General features: G+C 40.0%; 1 protein-coding gene across 1 annotated transcript in view; it reads left to right on the top strand.

The window, feature by feature from the left end:
• Positions 1 to 16738, top strand: part of nav2a (neuron navigator 2a) — a 251632-nt gene that overhangs the window by 113810 nt on the left and 121084 nt on the right. The window lies entirely within an intron of this gene.

Genomic DNA, 16738 nt, shown 5'->3' with positions numbered 1-16738 from the left:
CACAAGGATAAATCATCCTTTGTGTATGTCTTTACTCTCTCCTTGCCCTGTGCTACTGTATCTGTGGCTGAATGTTTGGCTCTAGGTTGGCATTAATACTCTGCAGAAAACAGGATTAGCACAGAGGGGAGAGTGGGCGACGTGGACCGGGTGCCTTCCTGACCCAGCACGCTGTCGCTGTCTCAGGCAGACCTTGCCCACTCACTAAGCTCTTTAAAGGATTGCTTACTGATAAAGAGCACACCTTTTAATCTGATCTCCAGATTGCCACTGTCACAAACCGTAGAGGTGCATTTAAAGTCGTGGCTGCTGCAAGAAAAGCACCACTGGCTAGCTCAACAGCAAGCGAGCTGTTATTACTTTTGGTTGAATGAGTGGTCAAGGACATTAGTATTTGAATGTGAACGGTACAGGGTTTGATTTTAAATGCAATAATTTTTCAGGTTTAGATAATTACATTTTCATGATCTTGTTTGGATGCTTTGCAAATTAAGGAAAGTAAAGCAAGGTAAAGGAGCTTCCAGTTTCCATCACATTTAATGTTTGAGAATAAGATAAGAACAGTAAAAAATGCGTCTATCCGGCAGCTTAAACAGAGTTATCTAATAACCAAATGTCTGCGTGTAGTTCAGTGTCACAAAACTGTGATTTTTTTGACCATGATGAGTTTGTCATTGCGTGGGAAATAACGCCTATAATTCAAATTTTATCTTGTTAGCATGTTTGGATTTAAAGTTAAAAAAATGAAAGAAAATAAATGTTTCTGGTTGCATCTGCTAGGCCAAATGCAGCTCCCCATTTGAAAGCTTTCCAGGTCAAATGCTGGTAGGGATATAGAAGTACATTTTAAATAATGTGTTATAAATCCAAGTAAAGACGGGAAACTTGAAGCCGTCCAAAGTTTCATCGTAGCGCTGATAAATCTTTTTATTGTTAGTGTTATGAAACAACGTTTTGGCCTTCTTCAGGATAGAAAATGTTTTCATTCATTCTGAAAATAAAAGCTTCTTGATTCTGCACCTCGCAAGCGTATATGTTTTCCTCTTAGTTCTTCCATTCAACCATCCAACCAACATTGTCACGTTTTCATGAGACATAGAGAACATGTAAATTCTTAAAGGATAAGCTTTCTTTTACTGAGTTTCTTGTTGACTCTGTTCCACTAAATGCAGCTTTCTCTGGAGAAGAAAGGATGAAGAAATCATCCACACAGACTAACCTTCGCCCACAATCTCCCACACAGCGTGAGAGCAGGGAGGCACATTCAAACTATGATGGCCATGGGCCTCGTTGCCTTTGTGTGGAGTCAGATTCATCACGGCCAAATTGGCTCATGATGAGCAGTGAGCGAGGATGCCGTGGACTTTTAAGTTTTTTTCTGGGGGGGGTTTCCGCTTGCAGTCAGTATAGTTTGGCCAATTAGTTGCTGCGAATAGTTATGTTGATGCTTGAATGCCAAGTGCTGCTGTGAGTGTTTGTATTTGTCCATTTCCATCGGAGACTTCTTCAAACTGCACCCTTAGAAATGCATAGAACAACTTGTGCATACAACCAAATTTTCATTCTCCCCATTGCATCCATACATGGTTTACTAAACAGCGCTCTGTAGTCTCTGTGCAGGCGGCTGCTCTTTGCTTCATTCACCAGCTTGCGGGGCAGCCCGTCTATTAGAAACATCCCTGCCAACCTCTGCCAAATTAGAGCCTTTAATTGACGTTCCATTTTGTGGCTTGGAGTCCATGTGTTTCCTTTCCACAAGCTGTTTGGCTTTGAACATTTAAAAGTCCTGCTTTCAAACTTATAAGTTTTTTTTTTTTTTTACAACATTTCATAAAATTCCGTTTGTAACCCTCGAGTTTCCATCAAAGCCTCGAGGCAGGAAATAAGACTTTAGACTTGATTTCCTCTCTCCCTAACCAATGTGCTTACAGTAAGACTCTTATTTGTTGTTTGTGGTGGTGTTAATTTCCTGTTTGCCTTTGAGGGGCCTTACTGGAGAGTTGTGTCTATCCTACAAAGTGTCTGTTATTCCTTGCTATCTGTAAGTTTTTCCTTGTTAAAACAGGTGTGCGAGCACTTCACATTTATTTAGAATTGGCCTGTTTTAGCTTTTATTGGCTTTACATCACCGTGCAAACACCATTAACTATCAAATGGAAGCTGTGAGTAAGTGGGGCTAAGCTGGGTGGGCAGCAATTGGCAGCACATTTCAGCCTTGGCACCCCGCAGGCAGAAACAGGCCGTAAACATTAAGGGTGCCTCCCCCAATGAATTCAGCTGGTCGACGGCCAAACACACCTCCCTCTTTACTGATAAACTTTCGCAAGTTTGCCTCCTTGCTGTCAAATTGATGGATTCAATTTTTGACTTATTGATTTCAACTTTGCCACAACTTTTCTTTCCTGCTGGATGATAGTACAAAGTAAACCGTGCCACAATAGCTTTTAAGTGTGCTATTTTGCAAGATCAGGCATTCCTCATAATTATTTAGCAGGTCTTTTTATGTGTTTCAGTTGTTTTATGACTTGCATGTACCTACATCATTAAAAGCATTAGAGGTTTAACAGAGGTATGGGAACATAAGGCCGATAAATATGTCTTTCATCTGTCTCTGTATTGAAATTGTGAGTGCATTTTTTCATAAAAATGTAATGTAAGAGTAAAATTGATGGATATTACAGATTTAAAATCCCAAAGACATTTTGTAGCGAATTTTCTAATAAAATGGAAATATCTGCCAATTACTAACATGCATTTTTCCCTTTTTCTCTTCTCCTGCTCCCATTGGTCCTTACTGTGTGATGCTGTGACCTTATTGCGGCAGGTAAGAAGTTCCTTTTGTTTGTTTGCGTGTTCTTCTGTCCCATGTTGTTTCCTCAGCAACGCTCTGGTTTTAGATCCAGCTGAGTGTGAGTTTCTGTCAAACACTGGGTCTCTCTCCACAGAAGCTCACATATGTGTGCCAGATGGAGGTTTGAGCACAGAGAGAGGGTGCTGTGAGATGAATCCTAAAATGTGTGCGTGTACTGTATGTGCATACACATTGACGCACTTATATGTGCAACTGTGTGTCAGTGGCATGTGTGCACATGGGTTGGAGTGATGAGTTTAGCTTGAAGTGAGGACTACACAACCTTTTTGTGCAGATTTAGTGAAAACAGTTTTTTCCAATTGCTAAAACACAATTTGGCAAAGTAGGCTGGCTTTATCAAAATATTTAACACAATTCACAAAACCACACACCCAAACTGCAAAATACCTCATATATCCTGCAAAATGAAGCGCTGCAACCAAAACTACATATAGCATTATCAAAATCAAACATTTGCACCAAATGGCACTTCATTTATATTACCAGATTTTAAAATATTTACTAAATTTACTAAAATAGTTCACATTGAAGAAGATTCTTCAAGATTGTTCACATGCACAGAAATATTTGCAGATACACACAATGAAACATTTATTCTTTTAGTTTCCACCAAGCAAGTCAGTGCAATATATGCACAGCAGATATATTTACATTAGACTGAACAAAAATATGCTCACAAAAAACAGTAAACTGAAAACGAAAATTGCAGAAAAAATGTGCAGAAATGTTGTAAAAAAAAAAAAAAAAAAAAAAAAAAAAAGGTGCTCACCTGTGGTTTTTTCATAGTGTTTACTTCCTGATTGAAGTGGTAACAATTGAGGTGTTTGGCCAGGTGGCACATATGTTGGCCAATTAGCTCATGTAGTGTCATTTTGAATGGCAGTGTTTTGAAATGGCAAACATGTGACTTTATGTCAGATTGTTGTGTCTTATGCAGAGAACTGTGTTCAGTGCATTTAAAAAGTGCCATTTTGAATTGCAAAATGTGTGTAAAGCAGAAAATGTGTTTAGACTTTTGGTGACTTGAGAAGAGGTTTTGCTCTCTGTGTGTCAGTTTAAATAACTTTGCTATGCATGTCATTTTAGTGTGTTAGCAATTGGACAAAACTGTAAATGAGACTTTGTATATTGTGGATATGGATAATGTAAAGGCCTACAAATTATTGTTAATTGGAATGCACTGCATGGCTGACAGTTAAAGCAAGTTTAACAACTTGGTTAAAAATCCCAGCCACTGTAAAAACAAAACAAAAAACCCCACATATCCAGTATCAGCATTCTCCCCTCATTGACCTTTACTTTCCACTGTGCTATAATGTCAGCCAACCTCTAACAGTGGTTGCGTTCTACATCTGCTATGTTATGTAAGTGCTGAATAATGTCAAGTATGTATGATAAGCACCGTTGTTTGGAGTGATATACATTTTAGACAGGACTCTTTATTTAATATCATTCATAGGTTGTCCATTTTTAACTTGCCTTGACTAGGGTTGGGTACCGAACCGGTACTTTTACCGGTATCGACCGAATCACGTCGGTACTACCGAGTATTGGTTCACGTAAAATCAAACGGTGCCTAATTTCGGTACCTGAGAGTAAGCGCAAGCTTATCTGTCCTCTCTGCATGTTGACAGAGAGCAGAGGTCCGACAAACACACGTGCGCGCAGGGGAGCGGGCGGAGCAAACTACGTCGGCTCTGCAGTTTTGTTGAAGTCACAGAAAGTCGCGGCGATGCCGATAAAGTGATTTCAAGTGTGGTTACAGTTTTTCAAAACTTTAGGCAGACACCTTTCACCGTGATATGATGATTAATGGCGAGCCGAAAACAGTCGCGGTGCTGTTGACATTACACTTCCTCTGAGCAGGCACGACAGTGGTTTCTGTGCCCTGGGGACTGACTGACAGGCTGAGGTTGCAAGGCAAGGCAACTTTATTTCTACAGCACCTTTCAGCAACAAGGCAATATTATTTTAGTTTTTGTTTAATTTCTGTCAGTGTAAAATATTCAAAATAAATAACATAATGTTCTAAGCAAATAGATTTGGAATTATTTTTACAACTGAAATATTTTTAATAAATTACAGAGGGAAAAACCAAAAATAGTACCGTTGGGTACCGGAACCGAATTCCAGGTATCGGTAGTGATATTTGTTCAGATGCGAAAGGTACCCAACCCTAGCCTTGACCCATGGGATGAGAAAGACTCAGCAAGTCCTCCAAACTAAACAACAAAAGTAGTATTTTCTAATCCGACACTGCTGTGGTTAAGGTTTGGTTAGGTTTAGGCCAGGGGCGATTCTAGGATCAGACCTTTAGGGGGACTCAGCCCCTAATGAGAATATGACATTCCCCCTGCTAAATCAGTAATTTCATTAGCTGACAATCTCTGAGCTAGCTACTAAACAACGTCAGCTAATGTTTTTTGACACTATGATGGAACTAAACCTGACAGTTTATAAGTCACAGTGATAAATGACCAATTTGACACAATGTTCTTACATTCAGCAATTTTAGTTGCATACATTTCAGTTGAATTTGGGTTCTAATCTGCGCCATGAAATGACCAACTTCTTCTCTGGGGACTACCAACGTTAAACTTCACAACCGTCTCCTGCTCTGCCTCTGACAGATCAGATAGAGACTCAGCCAAAGACAGGAATCTGGCACAACCTCCTCTGATTGGCCAACACTATGTTTCTGTTAACCCTTTCCTTGACGGGGTTACAGGTGCATAGAAACAGCGACACAGGACATTAAACCTGTTCTAAGCCCTTTGAACCTGTAATTGTTTGTCCTTTGTCACTAACAGACAAGTTTGCAAATTCTAACTTGAAGCACCAAAATTGATTAAAAAAAAAAAAAAAAAAAGAAAAGAAGTTTTTTTATTTTCATAATTTCTGGGGCGGCTGAGATGAAATGAAAAAGGGTCTAAAATCGCCCATTGTTTAGGCCCACAACTGAACTGGGTAGAGAGAGAGAGATCATGGTCGTGGTTTGAAGATAAACATTGACTTATGGTAGAAAACACAAAAGAAAGTGGTCACTACTTCAACATCTACTGCATCCACCCCAACCTCTTCACTGTTACATCACGCTCGTTTCACCTTTGCTCCTGGCAGATAAGAGTCATAATTAACACGGCATCTGGACTTTTTCTATCTGAAATTGGCTATTTTTGAAATGTTCTAACACTACAAGTTTTTGGTCTACTGTATTTGACATCCTCCCTCACACAGGTTGATCATTCATTTTTTAGAGTTTGCTTCACAGCAGTTGTTGCTCGTATTCACATTTGCTAACGGCTAGCTATCAGCTGTGTATTTAGCCCTATTTGTCATAATTATAACTGCAACATACTGAGTATATTAATGGAGAGTGGAGAATTGGATTAAGCTGCAGGACTCGTTTGAGAAATTTGTATGGACAATTTGATACCCTTTTTTCACCGTGAAAAACTCTCACCATTAGGATCCGTTGTAACTGAAATTAATCCAAGCTGCTGTTCCATACAAATAAAACTATCAACTTTTTACAGGCAACATTTTAAGCCTTAGGGGACGAGTATTTGATATTAGAAAGATTTTGGGTGGAGTATCACTTTAAATTTTACTGCCCTTTAAAACAGCACAGCCCAGAATGTGTTGGAGCGGTTCACTCTCCTGAGCTTTACATCTGCAACAACTTTATCTGTTGCTATTATTGAGTTTTAAAAATTGGCTTTACCTGAAACAAATATACCTAAGTTAAAATAAAAACAAAACTACAGTTGTCCAGTTTCATAAATGACGGAAGATTTATTCTAGTACTAACAAATTGCTAAAACTAGCTTTAAATAACAGAAAGGTCAGAGCATGCACACACAAATTGCAATTTCACACTTCTAGTAATAAAGGCATGCAGAAACATGTGAGAGCATTCTTATTTCTGCAGTGTTGAGGAATGATGCCACATGCAAATACTGTTTTGTAGCCTCCGATGAATAATGCATCAGTGAAAACAATCACCTCGATAAACCCGCACAAAATATCCAGCACTTTGTTTGGTGAATCCCATTCACATGTTTTATCTTTGCAACCCACTAATCCATGATCTCTGCTCTCTTTAGCTCATGCTTTGGGGCTACCAGCATCGCAGTTTCCTTCAGTTTTCCCCGTATGTTTGTTGAGGGGAAAACATGTTTCGGTCCTGGAAATCTTCTGTATTTATTCTGTGCAGTCTATTTTATCCGGGAGTTCCAATGCCTTTTGGTTGCATGCATCAACAAGCATTCTATTAATAATGCTCTGATGAATATACTGTATCTGCACTGTATGTACTGCATGATCGGGCTTAAAGCTTGTGTAATAGCTTTAGTTGCCTGAGTTTGGGAAAAATGGTCGTCTGCTGTATTTTCTTTTTTTCCCGCTTCAAATTCTTCTTTCCTGCGTCCAAACCGCTGCACTAATGAGCCATTAGTTGTGTAAATGTGCTCTAGATAGCTTTGTTGGATATGGCTCGGTGTGGATGTATGGACTTGATAATTAGCTGCGTATTCTCATGTGGATACACAACTCACGGAGAAATATGTCACAGCAAAATAGTATTTTCTATGCAGGAAAAACCTGAATAACAATAACGAGTGTCTGCAAATAAGTTTGTCTTTGTTCCACGTTGCAGTTTTCTGACTCAAAGTACATTTACATCAACATGCTTCTATGCACAGTTTAAATTTCGGCATGAAAATACCAGTGCCCCAGAAATGTTAAAAATATGGCCACAAAAATGCTCTAATTGGTAGAAGATGACGGAAACAATCTGGTCGTTTTTGCGTGTCTCTTTTCTGTGACAACATCCCAAAGTTTGTGTGGACAGAAGGGACAAATACATTTACCAAAATGACAGATATCCTAACTTTGATGGAAAGCAGCATTGAAATGTTGGTGGTATCTGGGTTTTCACTTCTCTGTCCTGTATTCTTTTCTTCCCTTCCCTTCCAGTCTTTTGTGACCCCTTGTTAAGCTGTTCTGATCTACATCTCTATTTCTGTTCCCTTTCACTTCTTCTTCTCTTTTACTCGGTTTCCTCAAACCCATCTCTGCCCTCGTCTGTCTCACTTTTCTGTCCTATTTCGTCACTGAGAAAAAAGCAGTGAGCGTCACAGCAGTTAGTGGGTAATTGGTATTTAAGCCTCAGGGCTCACATAACACCGGCTGGTTTATTGCAGCCCTGTTACATGATGCAATGTTTTAATCTCACCCATATTGATTATTTTCTTTCTCCACTGAGGAATAGAGTCTGATATAGTTGAATGTCACTTGCTGGTGTTTTGGATATTCAGGCCAAGCATTGGCTTCTCTGCAGGCCTTTTTTTTCTGAGCTCTAGAAAGCATAAAGGAGGTCAGACCAGCTAATATTGACGTACTGAACATTAAATAGGGTATTTTTTTTGGAGCATTTTCTAATATCAGCTGAGCTTTGAGGCTCTAATTAATGCTCTCAGACATTTGGTGTCCTCTTCTTCACCCTCATTCATTCATGAAATATTCACCACTGTCTTCTTTGTCGAGTAAGAGGGGCTAAAGCAGTGCTTAATGTTTAAAAATGTTAACATCAAATAGATGAGAAGCAACAGTAACTGTTGAAAAACATGACCAGCATAATGTGTTCACATTACATTCCACCTTCAGCTAATTAAAGTACTAAGTAAAGTATTAAATGAGCTATTAAAGCCTGATTAGTGCTGGTTAATTATGCAGACTTCATTAATTACTTCATTAGTGAGCGAGGAGATGGTTTATTGTCTTTCTGCTTCACTTATTATTTTTAATTTTTTTACTTGGGACAAAAATGTCCATCTTCTGATCTGTAAAGTAGGGCTCGAGATCACATGGGAAGATTTAACACCCATGCACACACACACACACACACACACACACACACACACACACACACACACACACACACACACACACACACACACCTCGGAGCTGTGGCTGTGCTGACTTCTCCCTGGTTTCCTTTTCTGTCACCCCAGTTTACTGCAGAGAGACTGTTGTTTGGGTGCAGCTGTCTCCTATGTCTGGCTTTTGTGTGTGTGTGTGTGTGTGTGTGTGTGTGTGTATGTACTGTATGTGTGTGTGTGTTTAATTTTTATGATTTTACTCTTGTGTCTTTGCTTTTATTCACGCTACACAGGTTGTGTTTCTTGTGGTGAAGTAGAGAGCTGTGTGTGTGTGTCTGTTATCGTACTTCTATCTTTGTCAGGACCAATTTGAGTTGTTGACCTTGAGAAGGGAGGACGCTGTTGGAAAGAGAAGATATTTGTGTCAGCTCTTTATAGGACCATTTCAGGGATACGTCTTGGTTTTAGGGTTAAGTTTAGGATTGGGTTTAGTCGCTATCTAATGATGACATGTAGGGTTAGGGTTAGAATGAATGAAATGTTCCAAAGTGTAAACATATTGACAATGGCTTTTGAAAAATAAGAGAAACTGGACAGAGTACAAGTGCAATTACACCATCAGTTTGTTGGCAGAACTGGTTCTTGTTTTAAAGGAGACATATACTCATTTTCAGTTTCATACTTGTATTTGTGGTTTCTACTAGAACATGTTTTGCTTTAATGTTAAAAAACATTATTTTTCTCACACTCTGTCTGAAATGCTCCGAAAGGCACAGTCTGCTCTGATTGGCTTGCGAGAAAGATACAGTGCACCTTCACCAAAGGTATTTGTCAAGCCATGGGTAGGGATACTCAGGTTGGGGGCAGTTTGTTCTAATAACCCTGCATGTGACATAAGAAGGGGAGCCAAATCTGAATGGCTGGATGAATGTTTTCCATGTTTTCTGATTTTTTTTCTGAGTTTGTGGGTAGACACTCCAGATACCCTAAAGTTTTTTTTTTAATGATATGTCCCCTTTAAAGGATATTTCTGGTTTATAACAACTCAGGTTTTATTTTTGTAGTTTTTGCTATCATTTCTATCAGTACTAATAACATTGCATTCACCAGTGGCCTTGTGGTCAATTGTGAGAACTGGAAACAGGGCGATATCGCTAAAAAGGTGTCAGCGACACAGACCATCAGATATTCTGACCGGTTGGAAACAGACGAGCTGTCAAAACTATTACCCAAACCGTCTGTTGTAAACATCCATTACAGTTTAAATACCAACCTTCTGCTTCAGCTTCTGCTGTAATTACCGTAGTTGTGCTCACACACAGTTTTCCCGTGCACTGAGGGATTATCTCTGACATTTCGGATTCGCTCACTTTCTGTTTACCTTTTAAATAAAGTGGTTTAGATAACCAGACTGATGTGTGACTGCTTGTGTTTGTTGCCTGTTTTGATGACGACATGGTCCCAGATCTCAGCAACCCTTTTGATAATTATCATAACTAGGGCTGGGCAATATGGAGAAAATCAGATATCGCGATATTCTTTTCTTTATACCTCGATGTCGATATTGTGGCGATATTCTAGGGTTGACAATTGTTGCTTTACCAAAATATCTTCACAATGAGATTTAAGATAAATAATCTTCAGTAATGTAGATACAATGACTAAGTGGGGAAAGGTAAAAATAATAGAAGAGCTAGAAACAAGTACATCACTTTACTGTAATGCAGCCTTTAAAACCAGGAAAAGACAACACTTAAGCCATTTACGATATTACGATTTTCAAAATCTAAGACAATATCTAGTCTCATATCACGATATCAATATAATATCAATATATTGCCCAGCCCTAATCATAACTGATAGGAATGATGGCCCACACTATGAAAATAAGACCTAAATTGTAATAAATGGAATTAAAACTGTAACAAAAGATGTATAGACTGAACTTAAGACTACATTACTTTCCTATTTGTGTGTGTGTGTGTGTGTGTGTGTGTGTGTGTGTTTGATGTGCGCTCCCTCTGAACAGAGTGAACTCAGCTCACAGTGATGACCTGTGTGGGTGACAGGAAAGTGACAGGACGCCCCCACACACACACACACACACACACACACTGCCCCAGAGACCCATTTAGATCACACACATACACACACACACAGACACATGTGCCGCAGCTGGAGCTGGGCAAGGGTACAAACACACTCAGCAGGATTCACACTGACACACACACACACACACACACACACACCTCTTTTCTCTCTCCTGTCAGTTGGCTGTTTCACAAGCAAACAGGACTTGTTTTTTCCTCCTCCAGCTCATTCTGCTGAGCTGATTTGTGTTGAATATGTAGTAGGTAGGTTGTTCTTTAGTGTGTGTGTGTTTGTCCTGACACTGCGCTGTGTGTTGTCACCCATTCTCACTTGAGCCATACGAGAGCTTTGCTGGGCTTCATGGACTTGGCTCCTCTCCCCCTTGTGTCCGGCCTTACAGCACTGCCACTGTTCATTATTGTAAAAAACGGTGTGTGTGTGTGTGTGTGTGTTGTGAGCAAATAGACCAGTGTGTGTAGGTCAAGTTGTAGATCCGGTGCTGTCACAGTGAAAATGTCAGGTCGTTGCTCCAGTTAGCGCAGCTCTTGTCAGTGAGAGCCCACTTGTTCTGCTCTGCTAACTCTGCTAATGAAAACAATCAGGTGTGTGTGTGCGCACAGTTTAATTTCATTTGCAGTGCATAAATATTTAAATATAGGGGTAGAATTGGCTGGATGAAGACTATGGAAATGGATCACTGTCAGCAGACTGTGTTTGAATACATGCATTTAAATGCCCATATTATATAGTACATTTAAAAAAATATATAACTTAAATAAATAATAAATCAGAGTCCTTGTTGATTTTGTACTTATTAAACATATACTTTCTCAAATGAAGCTTAAGTTTTCTCAGTTTAGATAAAACACTCCGAGGTTCAAATCTGTGGCAAAGCAGAAAAACAAACAATCAAGATTTAACTTGAGAACTCCTGTAGGTGCAGTGCTAGCTCCTAAAATGAGCAGAATCTCTTGGATATGTGCATGTCATTTTAATTTGGTTGGAATTTCACTATGCATTCATGAGGCTAGTATCAAATAGGCCTATAATTTGACAAACAACCGTATAGACCATGCCTGCAGTTATAGAAAAACGATATGATATTTACATTTGTAGGAGGAGTGGTAAAAGTATGGCCTATATATTCAGCTTGAACCAGAGAGTCAAAAAAGTTGCTTCTGTGCCAAAACTTTAAAGTGCTCATATTATGCTCATTTTCAGGTTCATAATTGTATTTAGAGGTTGTACCAGGATAGGTTTACATGGTTTCATTTTCAAAAAACACCATATTTTTGTTGTACTGCCCAATTGCCCAATTGATGCAGCTCCTCTTTTCACCCTGTGTGCTGAGCTCTCTGTTTTAGCTACAGAGTGAGACATCTCACTTCTGTTCCATCTTTGTTGGGAGTCGCACATGAGCAGTAGCTAGGTAAGGACTACTAGCCAGTCAGAAGCAGAGTATGAGGGCGTGCCACGCTAGCAGCTAGGCGAGCATTATAACGTGTGTTACAAAGTGATACACGTTCATCACGGAAGTAAAGGCTGGACTACAATAGAGCTGTTTGGAGCAGTTTGTGAACAGTGTTTTCTGTTGGAGATGGTAAGTCCCTTTGGGGTGGACTTTGGGCTTTTTCACTTTGTAAACCTATAACGTGTACAAAAAAGATACATAACACAATAAAGAAAAGGGAAAATGCCAAAAAGCATAATATGAGCACTTTAAATGTTTTGTAAGGTGGCACTATTGGAGTCAGCTCCACACCAAACTATTGATGACTTTTTTGGACCTTCCACCAATTAAAAACAAAAAGAAAATCAAATAAACAAATGGAAACATCACCTCCTTGGCACACCCTAAGGCTGTGTTCAGACAGGCACTAGTACAGGTGAGGAAATGCAGCCTTCTCTTTCATTTCAGTGAGACCATCGAGTGGGCACTGTGGTGGTAACGCTGAGGAAAATACACGGTCGTCCGGCAATAAAGTTGAACTTGACCCTACTTTTGCTGCAACACAATGTGATGTTATCTATCAAACACTGTATTAGCCAATCAAATACATGTAAATACACATTGTAGATTAATTTGTAATGTGAGAGGCCTATTTCTACTGTTTACATGGCGATCACCGACCCGGAGGGTAGAGTGAATGCCCCGGTGACACAGTCATTTTCCAGAGTTTAATATCCTGTCTAATATATTGTAAACGTCTGTGCGGTATTTTGGTGTCTGTTGATCCTTCACACTCATTTATCTCTTACTCAAACTGGACCTCCTGGATTATATTTCATTGTCTCACCAACACCTGAAGCAACACGCCCCCACTAATCCGCACCCCCTTGCTTTTTCTTTAACGCAGTGCTGTTTTCCGGTCTTAACCTGGAAAGACCAAAAACCATGTCAAAGCTGACCACAGTTAAATTAGTAGTACTGCTATACTCCCCAATGTTGATAATTCAGTACTTCAGCATCTATGCAGTTCATATATAATCTCTGTTGACACAAATCTCTTTCCAATAGCTACAGAGCTCACAGCAAACACCCACCCTCCACCCCACACAAATGTTTATTATTCTAAGAAGAAATACAGTATAAACACACAGCCGAGCAGGCAGTGGGTGTCCTAGTTATTACTGTCAATACCGCCCATTTACAGCCAAACGGGCTCTATTATTAGACTGCACTGGACTGTCATCAGGTATCTTCAAAGGTTTCTACATAAATCACATATGACATATCACATTTTTTCCTGCTCTGTGAAGTGTTGTGATCTGCGATGGTCTGGGACATGTTTATCATCACACAGAGGATAGTAGGAAAATAATGGTAGTTTCCCTTGTTATGTTATGCTGGGCTCTGTATGTTTTTCTTGTTTTTCTAAAAAAGACAGATTGACATCTGAGGCTAGCGGAGTGGAATTAATGTATTTTCCTATATGCTTCAGTCAGCCAGTTTGCGCGTGTTTTGGTGTCAGGATATAGGTGTGTTTCCAATCAGGGAGGCAGTCTGGCTTTTCACTCATCACCAGTTACAACATTGTCAGTAGTTTATGACAAGGTGCAATATATGTGGCCTACAGATAGTGATCATCACAAGGTAAATATTTAGAATGGAAATGAATTGTACTTCAGTTTCAGAATGACATCATAAGTGTAATCCACAGCATACAGTGAATTTACCTCATAAAGAATTATGTCAGGCAAAATATGTGGTCTGAATAAAACGTTTAATCCACCTTAAATGATACAGGCATTCCTTGACTGGCATATTGCACATCCAAAATCCATAAACAATGTGTAAAACGCTGCCTAACTTGGGCATTGATTAAAAAAACTGGAGCTGCAAATCTCTAATCAAATGTTTGGACCCTTAGCAGTCAGCATCACATCTCCACACACACCAAAATGGCACTAAATTATAATCAGATATTAGTATTTACATAATTTAGGATTAATGTAACAAGATTAAGATTAACATACAAAACCCGTCCTCTCCTGAATTAAATCATTGCTCTTATAAAGTCCCTCTCTGTGTGTGTGTGTGTGTGTGTGTGTGTCCATCCATCTGTACTTTCTCTAATTCCATCTCCTCCTCCGGTTAGCGGCAGCATGAACTGAGATGATCTTTTCACATTGAACCGAACAGAACTTACCAGCATTTTGTGATATCAGATATTGTGTTTAAGATGCTTTCTTTTCAAAATGTTGTACATTCATGCTCCACAGAGGATGTATCACAATGACTCAATGACATTGATTCCCTGAGTTTTCATCTGGTGCCACCACAGACAGTAAAAAAAGATGGAGGAGGTGTCTCCTCTTCCTCCCAATGTACAAAAGTGAAGCCAAAATATCCTGGATACGGGTGCCGCTATCTTGTAGTTTTGGACTCAGAGTCCGCGCAGTAGTGATCGGGCGGTGGAGCCACGGTATTGAAGTCCTGCCCATACACCCACCCCACCAATCACAAGTCAATCACAGCTGTCAATCATGACGTTTCACCCCATTTTATAGCATCAAATAACCTATTAAAACCAACATTATCAGAAATACTGTATTTCACTGAATAAGTGAAAACCTTGACCTGCTGGTGGCTAGATGAAAAGCCAGGGGGATTATCAGAGTCAGTAGGTTTAATATTCTAGGGAACATGAATGTCTGTACAAAATATCATGCCAACCATCCTAATAGTTGTTGATGATGTTGATCCTTAGAGCCATGCCGCTAGCATGGCTAAAAATCCACATGACAAAACACTTCAACGGATTAAAAAAAATCACTCCTTAAATCCTATATTTCATCAAACAAAAAACTGTTTTAAAAAAAGTGGCCTGATATGATTTGTTCATTGCTATGGAAAGTACATAGTTTAATGTGACCCACATAAATACTGGAGTAATTGTCACTTATAGCTCGTGGGATTCAACTCCTTCACAAGCAAACAAAATGATCACGCTAAACTGGCAAACCCTTAAAGGAGAATTCCGGTCGATTTCAACACGTAGCTCTGTTGTTTGAAAATTTGGAGTGCTGTCAGTAGCAAGAAAAACTAAACCAATCGGTGCTGCCTACACCGTGTTATCCTCCTGCTAGCGTTAGCACCCAACAGGCCCAACAGGCACCCAACAGGCTTAAACAAGTTTTAAACATGTTTTTAGCCTCTAAACATGCTCGAAATGTCATTACAAGTGCCTACCCGTGTGAAGTGATTCCTTCCGAGGGAACACAGCAAATTTGACTGGAATATTGGATTGTATGAGTTCGACAATCGACTAGGGTGGACTTGACCGGACAACGGAAAATAAACAGAGGTATGTGCACTGGCTGGATTAACACAACTTTTATGCCTTTCTGTCACATCTACTGCAGTCAGATTTGCTGTGTATCCTCGGAAGGAATCACTGCACATCGGTAGGCACTTGTAATGACATTTCGAGCATGTTTAGAGGCTAAAAAAACACGTTTAAAACTTGCCCTGTTTAAGCCTCTTGGGTGCTAACGCTAGCAGGAGGATAACACGGTGTAGGCAGCACCGATTGTTTTCGGGTTTTTTGCTACTGCCAGCACTCCAAATTTCCAAACAACAGAGCTACATGTTGAAATTGACCGGAATTCTCCTTTAACTCAAGATGAGATTAAATAGCTCCCCAAGATGGGCATTTTTGTATGAAAAGAAAATAAGAGAAATAGAGAGGCAGGCTGGAGGAGCATACTGAGTAGATGTGTTGAGCTTTTCTCCACATATGTCAGTGCTGATCTAAGCCACACCTGCTGTTAACCACGACTTAGAGGGAGAGAGAGAGAGAGAGAGAGAGAGAGAGAGGCAGCAGAGTGCAGTGTGTTTCAGGCTGTGTAGTCACAGGCTGAGCAGTCGTTGAAGCGAGTGGTCGCTATATCACTACTGCCTTTTCTTTTTTTTTTCTCCATCTCTCGGTCTCTCCTCAACGGAGCTCGGTCTTTCCTCCTGTCATCCTGAAGCGATGGTGTAGTTAACAGGGCTTTGTGGGAGAGGAACTGCCCTGCCTCCTGTAGGATCTCTTTGCGAATCGCTGACTCTCACTCGGTGCTGGAAAAAAAAGGGAAGGGAACACTTGCTCTGCCACCAGGCAACTGGGGAATCCTCTGAGTGTAAAGTGGGATTTTTGTTGTTTCTTTCCTGGACTTTGCAAAGTGGATTTTCTCCAATTTCCATCTGGACACATTTTTTTTTTTTTAAAGAACACTGTGAGGAGGATTTGGTCTTTTCTACAACATATAAAGAGCTGAAGCTACTTGACACCAGGAAACAGGTGGAATCGGTGGGTTTTAAGCCCCCCACTGCATGTTGGGGAGCTCAGCTCACCCCCCTGCTGAGATCCAGCAGGAGCAGCCAAGACCCGGACACAGACAAATTACA

Source organism: Sander vitreus, chromosome 1, assembly GCF_031162955.1.
Source record: "Sander vitreus isolate 19-12246 chromosome 1, sanVit1, whole genome shotgun sequence".
Classification (NCBI taxonomy): domain Eukaryota; kingdom Metazoa; phylum Chordata; class Actinopteri; order Perciformes; family Percidae; genus Sander; species Sander vitreus.
Note: the sequence above shows the minus strand (reverse complement) of the source record. Positions and strands in the feature narration are given on the sequence as shown.